The sequence below is a fragment of the Sinohyriopsis cumingii genome, chromosome 15 (assembly GCF_028554795.1).
Source record: "Sinohyriopsis cumingii isolate HCF-2022 chromosome 15, ASM2855479v2, whole genome shotgun sequence".
Lineage (NCBI taxonomy): Eukaryota > Metazoa > Mollusca > Bivalvia > Unionida > Unionidae > Sinohyriopsis > Sinohyriopsis cumingii.
This window is the reverse complement of record NC_142975.1, coordinates 134,855,999-134,872,288: the sequence shown is the minus strand read 5'-3', so window position 1 is coordinate 134,872,288 and position 16,290 is coordinate 134,855,999. Positions and strand designations below refer to the sequence as shown.

General features: G+C 34.6%; 1 protein-coding gene across 2 annotated transcripts in view; it reads right to left on the bottom strand.

Moving 5' to 3' along the window:
* The window catches only part of LOC149782828 (uncharacterized), a 48,007-nt gene that overhangs the window by 15,095 nt on the left and 16,622 nt on the right, over positions 1-16,290 (bottom strand). Inside the window, exon 1 of one of the 2 annotated variants that reach the window (XM_089934352.1) lies at positions 59-223. The exons of the other annotated variant lie outside the window; for it this stretch is intronic. The gene's annotated coding sequence lies outside the window, so the exon portion shown is untranslated. Of the gene's footprint in view, positions 1-58; positions 224-16,290 lie in introns of those variants that run through there. 2 annotated transcript variants of the gene reach the window in all.

Below are 16,290 nucleotides of genomic sequence, written 5' to 3'. Positions count from 1 at the left end.
AATAAAAAATATCATAGCAGATTATTAAGCAGTATAAAGAAAGAAAAGTAATAATTACCAACGAAGAACATTAAGGAGCGTGCTGTCAACGTATCCAATGCACAGAATGACAGTATTCATACCACACGAATTGCATCCTAGTAACTTTTCGCGCTATGCCTGATAATTAATAATATAACTATCGGCCGGTATGTTTTATAGCTATAGCGTTCTTTAAAACCGAAAGTAGCTTATATTTCTACTTAATGTGACTACACTACCTGAAAATCATATAACCTAATATCCAGTGATCTTATACAAATTTATCTTGCATTTGTATATAATTACATTTGAAGTTTTACATTCGCTAAAATTACTTCACCATGATACATGAAGGTAAGGTCATTGTTGAATGACTAACTCTCTGAAGTAGATATCATTGTCTAAAGAATTGGGAAATTATCATTTATCTTGAAGTTACTTACGAGACTGACGTGACTAATTGTACTGCACATAGCAAAGTGTGCATAGTTTCTCAATGCTAATTAGCTGGAACAGCTAATTGTATTACACAAAGCTAATTGCACATAGCTGCTCATAGCTAATTAGTAGGCATGGTTAATTGTATTGCACATAGCTAATTTAGTACTAATGTCTAATAGTACTGCTCATAAGATGTCTGAATATGATATCGTCATCGATATGTATAAAAAAGACTTGGTTGGTACCAGTGAAAGTATCACACAACCATGATGCACACGTGAGTAGGCTAATCTTAACGTTCATACTGCGCTGTCTCTACACTTTTATGCAACGAATAGAAATAACAAAATTCAGATGAATTTCTTTCTGGAGCTTTGACTCCTTAATAAATAAACTACTGCAAATTGTGACGTCATAATATTATCTTTCAATCCATAATTAATAGTCTTGTTATTTTATATAGTTACAGACGTAAAGCCCCATTGCCGCCGTTTTACATAAATTTCACCAAATTTGGAAGGCAGGAAATGATTTGTTTAAAAAAAACTATCTGATTTAACCATTCTTTGATATGAGCACGATGTTACGTTAAACGACGTTCGAATATTCAGTTCTAGAATTAAGACGTGCCACTCCTTAATTCAGTCAACGAAGTCGCTCGTAATTCCGTACTTTTTCGGGAGTGCTGCAAAAGAAGCGATGTGATACATTCGACAAATTCCGTGTGTGAGTAATATAATAGCGACAACATTCATACCTGGAGGACACAGCTCTTTTAAGTGGATCTGAGAAGAAAAAGCATGAAATAGTTAAAGAAATAAGGCTTGGGGGAATATTGGTGATCATATGAGGTGCTCGAATATTTTGAAGGCCTAACTTAAGCTGGAGATTGCGGATTTTCACATTATTTTGTAAGCAAATGAAACGGACTTGTAAAAAAAAATAATGTGCGTCCGTTATGCCTTAAAGAAAAAATACGCGTAAATGTTTGGCCAAGTACTGCATCAAATCAAATGCAAAATGAGATTTGCGTATCACATAAGGATCACCTAGCGCATCAGTCATAGCATGGTGTTTCCTTCTTAGAGTTACAACGGTGACGTCATCAAATCTTGTGTTCCAGCTTTCGACTGCAATTGGTTGACTCGCGGACTTCGGCGATCAATATCGTATTAATACGTACACATGTGAAAAATGTCAGGGTTTCTCAGTTCGAGGGAGAAATTACATCAGTCATATTGTGACGAAACGTCGATATTATCCGATATTAATGAAACCCAACGATATTTAGGACCAATATCTTTCAAAATTCAGTGTTATTCAGATTATTTGGCATTTACTACTTTTTGCACGTAACGGTGTCATTGTGACTTTAATTAGTTCAGGAAACGAGTGGCCGAGTGGTCTAAAGCGCTCACCGTTACGGATCACTGCCATCTCACCTCTGTCTGCGTGGGTTCGAGTCTCGGATTCGGCCAATGTGGATATGTGAGAAAGCTTGCCAGTAGCTTCTCGAGGGTCGGTGGTTCTTTCCGGGGATTTCCCGGTTTCTTCCTCCACCATTAATACTGGCCGCCATGTATAGCCTATCGCGTGCTGAAAAATGGCGTTAAACCCTACAACAACAACAACAAGTTCAGGAAACTGCAAGTAAACAATACATAAATGTGTTTCATATTTTAATTTCATTAACCATGTCCGAAGATAACATTGTTTTCTGATATCACCTAAAAGTAAGTTCACAGCAGGTAACTTTTCAGTCGTTTACAAAGTTTACATCGATTTATACCGATTTTATTGCCTGTAGTATGTTTGGAGGAGAATTGAATGTACATCACGGCTTTAAAGTACTTTAACTAGTTGTACGTAGTATGTACCTTTATCTTTTGGTCAAGAAATCTTTATCGCAGACTCTGACTTCATTGTGCAAACTGACCTGTCTTTTAATTTGACGTGCCAATTGTTATATTTAAGCTGTAATGAATCGTGTACTGCAACCATGTTGCAAATACTATAGAACGGACCCTTAGTTACGGAAGGTAAGCTGTTATACATTGTGGACGATAATACTTTACATAAAGCTAACTTTTAGGGAATAACTATGAGTAAATTATACCGAAAAAGTGGATTTTAGTTTACTGATATTAGTTTGAAAAATGCATTGTAGTTTAGCGCCTCTCCCTGATGCTTTAGGAGAACGTGCCAAATAGAACGCGGTCCTATGACATAATTATACATTATGCAGAAGTATTTTATCTTTGATAATTAACACCACAGTTTAAAAGAAGATAGCGAAACAAAGAAAATTGACCCTAAAGCCAGACAAGAAGTAAGGTATCATGACTCTTTCCTGGAACGAAAATTGTGACGAATAAGGGGCAGGGGCCAGTTTTTATGTACAAGTTTAACACCGCAATCAGCGACCTAGTATAAAAATTCATTAAAAAATCAAATACACAAGTGAGGTCAAAATGGTCCATGTTTTTGGATATCTATATTAAAACAAAGCAAAAGACTATTATCCACTTGACCAGCAAAAGAAGTTTATGCACCCCAATCCCAAATTTATACCTGTAATTTTCATGTCCGAAGGTCATTTGTGACACCATGTGATGCTCACAGTGCAAACACAAGCCCTGTTCCTAGATGACAGTTCTGCACAATGGTGTATACTAAACCGGCTGATGCTGTTGAAAATAGTTGTCATCCAAGCCATTTTTGAGATATTCTACTTGCCCCAAACCCATGTGCTTACTGCTATGGGAGGCTAGTTCTTCTTCCTAGCCTACTATTAGTATTTCACTATCAACCTACTGCAGAGTAACTATAGAAAGGTGTACATGCCTGACATCAATTTCAAGATCAACACAAGATCGAAACACCTAGTTCACAAATATTCCATATCTTTAATTAGTAAACAATAATAGCTGAAAACGTCACACCATAGCCTTAAGTTAAAAAATTTGCCATGGGTCAATATACGAAGCTGTACCCTGCCACCTAATAATGAAAAACGTCTCTTGGACCCTGATCTGCTAAATACGTGTTGTGGACCCGGATCTGCTAACGCTGGGAATATTCGTCATCTCTGTTCTTTGAAGTCTGCATCTCCCTAGGATGGCGTGATATAATAGGTTTCGTCCAATGTAGTCAGCTATCGGTCTTGTCTAATGTACTGTCCGCTATCGATCTTGTCCAGTGTAATTTCAGCTATTACGGGTCCTGTCAGCTATTACTAGTCTTGTCCAATATATTGTCAGCTATCGGTCTCGTGTTATGTACTGTCAGCTATTGCTGGTCTTCTCCATGGTACTGTCATCTATCGGTCTTGTACAATGTGCTGTCAGCTATTACTGATTTTGTCCAAGGTATTGTCAGCTATTACTGGTTTTCTACAATGAAATGTGAGCTATTGTTGGTCTCGTGCAATGACCTGTCAGCTATAACTGATCTTTTCAACAAACTGTCAGCTATAGGTCTCGTCCAGTGTACTGTCAGTTATTATCGGCCTTGTCCAAAATCAAAATACTGTCTACTATTACTTTATTGTCCAGTGTACTGTCAGCTATCGGTCTTTTCCAATATACTGTCAGCTATCGGTCTCCTTCCATGTACTGTCTGTTAATATCGCTGTTGTCCAATGTACTGTCAGTAATTACTGGTCTTGTCCATATATTCTGTCAGCTATTACCGGTCTCGTCCCATGCTTTGTCAGCTATTGGTCTTGTCCAATATAATGTCATGCATCGTGATGATGACAGCACAAACATTTTAAAATGGCAATCTTTGCCCCTTACAGCAATGGATTAAATTTGAAATCAAAATGTACACTCGATTTATGGTCACAGTTTGTTTTGTTTTTTCTCCAGCTGGGCCTTGACATTAGAATTATTACTCATATAACTTTATTTATTCTGTCTGGAATGACTCGCATTACATTGGAAGGTAAGATGACATCATTGAGGCATTTTCTGAAAAGAGCTGGATGAATTCCACCAATATTGCGCAACACCTCCGTAGACTCGTAAAAGCAAAAGTAGGTAAGGTGCATAAATAAACTAAATATTTAAGAATAATTGCAGGTTTCAGTTTATTCATGTGAACTTTTAAAATAATGTAAACATTTGATAAATATAAAGCTGTAATTTAAGGTGTTTCCTGTTTCATAAATTATATTACCCATCTTGAACATGGAAATTCTGACTACGCGAAAAGCCGTTTCGAAGTTCATAGAAGATAACAGATAACTAAATCACCCACCCACAATGTGCATGGACAGTAAACACATACGAATGAGCAGAGTTAGATTTTCTTGCCCTGCTCATAAACATGCGGTGGATCGTTTCCAGCTACCACATAACTTTCAATATCTAGTTCCCTATAACGGATACAGGTTGTGTCTTAAAAGGCTTTACTTTCATTTCGATACTGTTTAATACTTGTACAAAGACGTATAAATCGACAACGCTATTTGATCCACGCTTATAAATAAAAACAAGATGGAGTCAATCAACGTATGAGTTCCACGGGCACATATAAACAGGATCGTCCATTTTTAGATATTAACTTTCCAGAAAAGTTGACCCAGGCTGACAACTCAAGATTATTAGTGTATGTATCTTTCAACATGCAATCAATACCTTGTTTGCTTGGGCAGAATCCACTGTACAATAGTTTGCCTTACCGGCTTTTTGTTTTGCTCAGGAAGCCATCCGTAAAGAGGACAGGTTCCCGAAAAACTCTGTGTAAGACACTTTGATCTACGAAAAGTTCAGTATATGTGATAAACACGTACACTGTATGGTTTTAAAAATTACATCGACACTTTGTGACTGACATTAAAGTTAAACACTGTTGCCAGGTTTTTTCAAAGCCTGGTTTATAACGTAGCGTTAAACGGGGGGGGGGGGGGGGGGGCATGAGCAAAATAACAGATACATAACAGATGTGTTTGGTATACAGATACATAACGGATGTGTTGGGTATGCAGATACATAACGGATGTGTTGGGTTTGCCCACTTGTCCGTATACAGACTATATGTGGTCATGAGCTAAACGCAAAAACCAGTAAAAAAAATAAATCGGAGGTCACGAAGAGCATCTTTGTTGAAACGGTGTGCTATTACCAGAGATGCACATCATCATCATCACCACCAACAACATTCTCATCATCATCATCATCATCATCATCTTCATCATCATCATCATCATCAGGAGCCGTTTCGTTATTGAACCATTAACAGAGTCAGATCAATGAGCATCAAATGGAAAATGTAACTCAAGGCAGGGGTAAAGCATGGGCTATAATGACATACTCCTGCAATGATGGAGATTCACCCCCTTGCCCCAATACCCCACCCACAAGTTGAAAACTTCTAAATAGGACTGTATTATAAAGCATTCAAGGTAGCCTTTATGGTCATGTTCCAAAAGCACACGCCGAACACAAAATAAGAACGGGTGTGGTACTAATAGAGATGTATACAACCAACTTGAACAGGTAAAGAACAAACGTTGACCTAAAATATTGTATTCTAAAATAGGAGTCACTGTGACCTACTTTGTGATGATGTAGTACTCACCAAGATGATTCCGTCAAACAAGCTTGAAGATTCCATGTATAACATTATGTATAGAGAAGACCAGAAAAAATAAATAATAATGTACAAACATTATATATATATATATATATATATATATATATATATATATATATATATATATATATATATATATATATATATATATGTACGTACGTACGTACGTACGTATGTATGTATGTATGTATGTATGTATGAATGTATGTATGAATGTTCTTACGTGTTTATGCTCGAATAAACAGTAACAAAAGAAAGAGTGAAAACAAGAAGCTTTGAACAATTTAACAAATAATTTATTTCCCTGGAGGAAAAAAAAATAAAACTATAAAAGTGAAGAAATAAAGAACTTACAGCTTTAAGATTCAAATCCAAAAATAATCCAAGAATAATCCACGAATAAAATTTTAGAAGTCCTAATAATGAAATGTTCTAATGAATTCAAGTTCGAGTCCCGACGGTGAATCCAAGATGGAATGTGATGACGTATGCTGGATCCTATACAGTGTTGTTGTCTACAGTTCCTTGTAGAAACACAAGAAATAATACTCCGGTGTTGAAAAGCCGAATAAAATTTCTAAGAAATGTCTTTGTTCAAGAATTCTGTATGGGCACTAAAATATTTCCAGAGAAACGAATTAATCTTTTAGAGTGCAAATAATCTGAAAAAAAAAATTAACATATAACTCGAAAAACTAGCTACAACAGAAGAACGACATGACATCATGTGTTTTAAGTCCAGACTGACGACATATCTCTATAAACAAAGATTATACCGTAACTTGAAGCGCAAAACAGATTCCCGGATGAGGGTCAACTTTATAGAATCCTCCAGAAGCATTCACGCCTAAAAGCACGTAGTCCCACTATGACCTTGACAAAAACCAATAATTTTACCTTAAGAATAAGATTTTAAAAAAGTTGTTTACTTCTCTCAGTGATTTTCTGAATTAAGGTCTGGAACTAGGTCAACATATGATACAATGTTCGGTGTTTACGATCAAACTCTAAGATCAAACTAATTTCAGGAAAATATAAAATTCCTAGTAAACACAACTACATTATTTTGACATATAATGAAATTAAAAATAAAAAGATTTTAAAACTTACAAACAATTCAATTAAATCAAATATGCATAGTGTGTGTGTGTGTGTGTGTGTGTGTGTGTGTGTGTGTGTAACCCCTTTAACCCAAATTCAGAGGTTAGGTACTACGAACGCCACTCCGAAATATGCCATAGGAACCAGGAAGAAAGAAGGATTGCAATGCAGTGTGTGTGGGGAGGGGTGTTGTTAAGACTATGTGGTTTTGAACGATTTAATAGAAAGAGCGAAAACCAACAAGTTTTGTAAACTTCAACAAAGAATTTATTTCAATAGAATACAAATTGAAAGTTTAAAAAGAACTTACAGTATTGTGAATTAAATCTCAGCTAGTCCTAAAAGTTTTATCACATATCCAAATATAAAACGTTTTGAATGAATTCTAGTGATATTCCGAATACAAGCCAATTTTGAATGTGCTGATATACCAGTATGCAGCAGAGAGGGGGAACAGATCTTTTGTTAGAACGTCATTTAAAAAAAAAATAAAGCTTCCTATGAAAATGAAAAAAATAAGTTCAATAATGTCAAACCGAAGCCTCTAATTTACCGAGAGTTTCTCTAATTGGGTTAGTTTATTTTGTTTCTTTATTTTTGTCGTTAGTGTTTTTCAAAATTTGTGTTTGCTTTTTTGTTTATCCACTGGACGTTTCATTGAGGTCGTACCCTCTCTGCTGCTATAAATTGTGATTAATTAAATCATTACTTACATCAATAATGACACCGGCTATGGAGTCTTATACAGATAGATTTGCTCGAGAGCGATTAGAATCAATTAAAAAATTTCTTCCTGTTCGTGATTCTGTTAGACAAAAATTACATGAACGTCAAGAATCCCAGGTAGAATTCGCAGAAGGTACAAAACAATTATTTAAGCCTCTTACAAAAGTTACTAAAAAAGTTGCAGAAGCTACATAAAGTCATCGTCCAACTTTAGAACAAACTGCTGTGGATACTAGAAAAATTGCAGAAAGGACTAAGAAAAAAAAAGATTTTAAGAGATCTTCCAAGGGAAATAGCTGCTGCTCAACCTCCTCCTGCAGGTGAAGAAATACTTGAAGGTATTAATGAAGTTTGTACTGATTTAGGTGAAATAAAAAAGCTCTAGCACCAAAACCCAAAGTAATAAAAGAAAATATTCAATTCATTAAAATATTTAGAGAAGGTGTTATTGAAAAACTTAAAGAAGTAAAAGAGAAAAATTTGCCTAGTGAGACATTGAACGTTATTTTTCAAATAGATAAAATTTTAAAATCTGATTATATTAAGGTAAGTGATGATAATTTTGATAAATGGGTATATCGTATATATTACAACGAAAATCAAGCCAGAGATAATGAAATAAAATATAGAAGTTTTGTTAAAGAAATTAAAAAAACTTTATAATGAGGTACAGAAACAATTAAAATCACAACCTCCCCACCAAGAACCTTCCTATAAACTTCCTCCACCACAGCAACAAATAGAACGACAACAAAAACAACCACAACCTCTCAAAAACAAAAACAGTCAGAAATAATTGATAGTAGGGATACATTTACGCCTAGCGGTTTTGGCATTATCAATTATTAGAGACGCAAAGAAGCAATAAATATTGCCGCATATGGATACTATCAAAAAGAAAAATATGTAAGACTTAGATATATTCATTCTTGGAAGAGTGAAGATGATTGGGTTAAAGATGTATATTCTATATTTAGTAATAAACCTGCCAAAGATGACGACGAGCATTTTCTTAAATTTAAACATGATGTAGAACTAGAAAAGAAACAAGAAGAAGAACTGTTTAATATTTTAATTCCTCCTAGTTAAACTGGAACTGGCTTTATTGCTTGTCCTAACAATGTTCTTTCTGACGTAGATTAAAAATTCTGATTGGAGGAAAACGTGCTGGAAGTAAGTCTCCAGAAATCATTAATGAAATCTCCGATATTTGTCAAAGATTATTGGTGGTATCATGGATATTAATGTTTATCGATCTCTCATCGATGAAATTGCTGATGATTATTACAGTGAGTAAATAAATGAATAACAAATAAGATGATCATACATAATGCTCAACGTGGACCGATCATAGTTAGGGTGATAAATTCACGATTACCAACATATAAAGCAACTTACGGAGATGGACTCGGAGATGTTGTTCATGGTTTATTTAGAAGAATAGCTCCAAAAGCAATACCTATTGCAAAACAACTAGGAATAAAATATATCGATTTTGTTCGTGAAACAATTCCTAGCGCAGTTGGTAATGTTGCAAGTAAAGCATTCTCGGCAATCAAGGACAGACTGGTACGATTAATTCGGCGAAAACCTCAGCCAGTAAAATTACCCAGCACTGAAGTTATGCCTGCAAATGTCGGTAAAATAATAAATCAAGCTGCAAATCAAAAACTATTAGGGTTGGCTGGTGATGCAGAAAAAATATAACTGCTAGTATGATAGCAGGAAGTGGTCCTCGTTTTAGACGATAATAAATATAATAAAATGTTTAAACGTATATCCGATCCAGCATTTGATATGAACGCACCGATTCTCAAGGATGAATCGATACGTGATTATCAATTTTATTCTTATGACGCACGAGAACCAAATCGGCGTTGGCGAATCCAACTGCAAGTTCAGGATGCAAGCAGATATTTCTTACCCGCTGAAGCATTTATTGAGGTAGAAGGTGAAATTATAAAAAAGATGATACAGAATACGGGGCTAATGTTAGAATTGGTTTTGTGAATAACAGTATTATAGCGTTGTTTGACAGTGAGACATACATGATTGATGGAAGAAATATTGAAACGATTCAAAAAGACGTTGATGTTGCTACAACAATAATATGTTTAGCAAGATATTCTAATGATTATACAAGATCAGCTAGTCCATCAATGATGTTTGCCAAAAACACTTCTGACTTTCCTGACAACAGTTAATATAATATATGACGATCAAGAAACAATGCCGACAACGCTGACGCTGATGTGTGGCCGGTGGTTCATGGTGCTAATCCAGAATTCAATTTAGGATTTGCATCAAGTCGATCAATGCTGAAAGATGTTCGTAGAAGATTTTCAAGTACAATTCCACTGTCACATATTTTTGGGATTTTGTAGAAATGTTAGAATGTTTATTTTCAGAGCTAAACATACAGTTGTACTTGTTAGAAAAGGCGACTATAATGATGCAATCTGGCGACCTGCGGGTGATGCTGGTAAAGTAATATTAACAAAACTTTCACTGTGGAAGCCAGTAATGACTCAAACAGTTGCTGAAGAACAAATATTGCTTTTTTAAGGAACAAGGCGGAAAATTATTATTAGCATGGTTAACAGTAACTACAGATAGTGTTCAAGGTAATTTCAACGGTTTATTTACATGGCATAAAGCATCAGATCAAGGTATGTCTGCACCAAGACATATTTTCATTGCTTTTTAAGATTTTGTGCGAGTAAATTCACAAACACACAGTATAATGATATTTGATAAACTTGGTGTCTCTAAAGTTTCTTTAAGAATAAACGGACATCTAGAACCATTAGAAGATATATTATTAAATTTTGAAAATAATCATGCAGCACGTGCATATCATCGTTTGATGACATTTATGGGACGTGATCAAAATATTGATACTGGTTTGCAAGTATCACAATTAGATCGTACAAATCTTTATCCGATCTATTACTTCTCACTGGAACGAATCAAATTATAAATCAAAACGAGCTTCAATTGAAATTATTGATCATAATGCGCATGCGTGGACTAATGAAGTAACACTATTTCCAAGAAATCTCGAAATGTTAAATTTTATAACGATGATATGTGATTTTATTAACGAAATAAGTAAAAACGATCCTGTATCCGTGTGGCTGTTTCAAAGTTCCGATGATGGAAATTATGATAGATTTGTACGACCAAATGGCGTTATTTATCGCACAGAATCTCTAAACGAAGAAATGAAAAATCTTGCGCTAAAATATACCGATGATACTGAATAATTACTGAGTTCCGTCAGTTGCGGCTCATTTTGCTAGAGAGAAAAATTCGTGGAAACCAACTCGGTTTGATTTCTTCGATGATATAATTTCGAATTGTGTCGAATATGGACACAGTGGATTGTGGAATAGTATATACGATGATAAAGATTTTATCTCGGTTGATATGGTTGCATGTTATCCAGGAAGTTTTCATGGAATGGGCGAATGTTCTGTATAATTTAAAAGATTGGACAGCCAACACATGAGATGACCAGAGTATTGATAAACAGACCATTACCAGATTTTGACCTGACTGTATTTGCTTGTATCGAGTCATTTAAGTTTGCCGAAAATCTTCATCCGATTTTTACGTCTGGTTTGGCAAACATTTTTCAGAAAATATGTGGGCACCAATAGTATTATTACGATATATGCTCGATGTAAAAATACTGATATCGTTGATTGTCACTGAAGCAATTATATAATATCGTCCTCAGAAACAAGTTTGGTTACCACAACAAAAGAAATATTCTGATAATGAAAATCCTGATATGACTGATTTTGAGAATAAAACTGCAAAAGATCTTGGCAGTAAAATAATCTGTAAATTTACTCAAGGAGGATCATATGATCATAAACGACAGTGTACAAGATTAATTATAGATGATGCTGAACTAGATTTTATAATTACCGATTCAGCGAAGAGAAAACATATTTATAAGTGGAAGTAATGTTAACTTATCAGACGGAACTAAATTAGGTACAATTGTGAGCTATATTGATCGTGAGTCACCGCAGTATACTCATTTAAGATCTTCAATGCTCGCGTACGTTTCGGTAAATTTATTATCGATGATAAACATATTTTCTGATACCGGAGTTAGAGTCGTACAGGTTCATTTTATATCAATAAAAAACATGTATGATTGTTAGAACAATTACATATAGGCGCCTCTGCATCATGGGGCGAATGGAGAATAAAACAAGAAAAGATACTTAGGAATTCTGAATCTGCTGACTCAAAAATATTTATTACAAAAATAATAAAATATCAAAATTATCATCAGCACCATCGATATATGATCCTGTAGCTAGACATAAAACAGTTTATCTCAATGGACCAGGCATTTTGGTAAAACAACTCGTGTGATTGATAAATTTTGATATGATCGTTTTAACCCCTACACACAGACTCGTCAGAGAGAAGAAAGAAAGAAATATTAAATCATGTACTTATCACAAATTCTTTCGATGGAAAGGAGATAAATGGACTCCTGATCGAATGGGCGAGAAATATATTCCAAGGATTATTGTTTGAGATGAAATATGTAGAGTGTCGTTAGAAACATTAAAAATATTTCTTGATTGGTTATTGACAAAAAATACTGCTGTAATAATGTGTGGCGATCAGGTCAACCACCGCCTTTTGTTGGAGAGTCTCCGCACGAATGGCAGTTGAATCTAATTTGTACATTGCGGGTCTACCCGTGGATCTTACCACGCTGGAAAGTATATGTGTCGTCACACTCCAAATAGGATCAGTCGCTCTTTTTTTTTAACCACCTTCAAGTTCACAAGGTTCATATAAATATCTGACAGTCACATTACCATTGTTTTGAAAAGTCATGTCGTTGTATTGGTATTTTTCTTTTGTAATTGCATTGATGGTTTTCATAGAAATCGTACTAGTAATTTCATTATTTAATGCAGCTATCACACTGGGTAATCTTGTAACGCATTCGCGAGATCTGATATCTTTTTGAATTATTTGTTCGATTAAATTGTTCAACAATTGCCTGATCACGATGAATTGCGGTATGTCCTCGTCTGATTTCGACGTTATATTTTTTCATTAATGATGATACTGCACCAATAAATTCTTTGCCAGGATCAACCTGCGGTAATTGTGGCCATCGCAAGGGTCCTCGTTGATAAACTCGTATTTATATCTACTTGTACCGTCAACGACAGTTTACGCGTATTTGTATGTTGATTGACGTTTACCATTTTTGATAGTATCGTAAACAAAATATCTGCTTGATGAACTTCTTTAGGAGCGCTGACATCAAAATACTTAATTTGTTTAGGTGGTGGTAGTAAATTTGCCATATGCCTGTCGTGATAACATTTTGCAGCAATAGAACGTGTAACATTTGCTGCATCAGCAAGTTTACTAATCGCTGCTTTACCTTTCCAATATCCTCTTGGGCTATAAAAAAATCGATTCCATTATTTTTTATTGAATAATTACCAGCTCCGAATAATAATTTACCTTTCATCGCAGATTTTATTATCAAATTAGCTATTTTTTCCTTAAAAGATTTATATTTTATATAATTGAATGCATGAATTAATTTCACATCTGCAATATGCCTTTGTTGTAAATCATTATTTTTATTTTTATAAGCTACATCATAAACATGACACGCTTTATCAATTTCATTTATCGGATATTCACCAGGTTTTGGTTGATCTTGTTTATCAAGTTGGATATCAAGTCGATTTCCAGGACCACAATAATTATATCCAGGAAGATGTTTTTTCTCCTGGGAATTTAGCCCAATGAGTTCCTAGTAATTTTCCTAATGAAGCAGCTATATCACCACCAATTTTCCTTGACTTGTCAAGGGAAATAAATTTATATTTTTTGTACCACATTTTATACATTTACCTGTAAGTGCACGCATTTTATTTTTTGTTACTATTGTTGTTAATCCACTTCTGAGGGTGGATGCTCTACATCGAGCACAATATAAATTCATATTATTTATCATATTTGTATAACATGGATGTCATTGATTTCTCACCGACACGAAAACAAAAACCAGTCAAACATCATCCAGCGCTACCAAATTCTATCAGAGCAATTATAATAGGTGCATCTGGGTCTGTTAAGACACAATTATTACTTAATTTGATAATGAGTTGGCTCAAGTGGGACAAGTTGTATTTAGTATCTCCGTCAGTTGCTGATCAGCGATGCTGCGAAGTACATGAAGATTTTAATGAAAATGCAAAATTGTTGGATGAAGACGGCAATATTAATGATGTTATCACCGATATTGATGAAGCCCCATTTGTAGATGACCTTGATGGATTTAATAATAATTTAGTGGTTTACGAAGACGTGATGATGGACAAGCAATCAAATCCAGCAAGAATATTTTCTAGAGGCAGGCATAAAAACACTGATATGATTTATGTCACTCATCGGTATACACAAATACCTAAAGTAATCAGAGATAACTGCAATATTTTGGTTGTGTTCAATGGAGTCGATACACATATTCTGCGACATATTCATCAGACTTGATGTTCAGGGGATATGGACATGATTAAGTCCAACAGGGATTTATAATAATAAATTTACATGATCCTCAATCGCGATATTGTATAGGTCTTGATAAAATCTTTGGATAAAAAAACAGCAGCAGAGAGGGTGCGACCTCAATGAAACGTCCGGTGGGAAAACAAAAACACACACAAATTTTGAAAAACACTAACGACAAAAACAAGTAGCAAAATAAACTAACCCAATTAGAGAAACTCTCGGTAAGTTAGAGGCTTCGGTTTTGGCGTTATTGACCCTATATTATATTTTTTTAGGGAGCTTTATTTTTTTAAAGATGACGTTCTAGCATAAGGTCTGTTCATCCTGTCTGCTTCTCAGTAGCCTCAAATGTTCTAATGTGCCAACAGTATTGATGTATCACAATGATATTATCCACCATGTCACTGAATGGATTCTCAATAATTCCAAAGTAGTGTTTTAATTTTAACTCAGCGATTACTTTGTAATTATAATGAATAATTTAAATCAACAAATCCTCTCATATTAAAGCTGAAACGCAACTAACACTGACTCCTCTGAAGACTTATGTTAATACAGCAATGAGTAATTTTGAAATAAACAACATTAATATACAAAACTAAACCAAAATACAGAACCAGGACGAGGGTCAACTTCCCATCAAATTCATAAACAAATTGTTTCTAGAACATTCTGGGTTGTCAACAAGATCAGGAAAGTCCAAGTGAAAAACTAATGTTCTAAACTCAGATACAAGTAAACATGATTAGCTCAAGCAATAATGTTCTTTAAACGTAATCTAAATTCAAAGAGAAATATTACCTACGTAATATGTTCTTTACAAAATAACAAGATTTTTGTCAGGTAGGCCCTTAACTAGATTAATGACCAGGTGAGTCACGCTATATATATATATATATATATATATATATATATATATATATATATATATATATATATATATATATATATATATATATATATATATATATATATATATATATAATCATGGGAAAACAAGAGCCAAATTAAATATACATAACAGTGTGTGTGTATGGTGTTAGAATACCAATCATTAAAATATTGTCATTAATCCCAATGACTCAGAAAACAAGAACTATATTATAAAATAATAAATGTGATACTGGTATCCATAAAAAATCTCCAAAGCTGCCTACTGTGCATTTCTTTATATTAAATGCAGATTACATTCATTTTTAGCCAGTTTGTTTGGGGGGGGGGGTATTGTTGACACTGGCATGTTAAATAAAGTGGATTGCTAATTAAAGATGATACAGGTGAAGTTTGTTTACATGTGGTACGCAACGGTTCGTATAACGTTCAGTGCTCTATAACATGGACTCCTCCCTGAATCAGTACGATCATGGCGGAATACATGTACACATACCACCCTTTTTCAGCATCTACCGAATGAATAAAGTTAAGCTGTATGTCAATAAGAAGTACGTTTACATCATTCGTGCACGAAAGCGAATTCGTTATTTTATCTACATTTAGAGACGCTGATGTGCAATTTCAGTAAGAAACAGAGGCAGGTATTCGCGTAGCTGGACGGTACGAACTATATTAGTGCTATTTCTGCTTTCAAAACCAACTGCAGCCAGTAGTATCTACAAGCTCCGTGTAACAAGTGTTACGACTATAAGCTTTTTAAAGCTTTAAACAACTCCTCCTGTACGTAGGAAGACAACGAGAGGTCAATTTGTGTGTAAAAACATTCGTTTAAAAAGATAATGCGGAGAAAAGTAACCAAAGAAAGATTTACGCTTTCTAAAGGAGCGTGGCATTCTAGAGAGTTTTAAAAGTTTCTGTTGTTGTCTGCAGAAT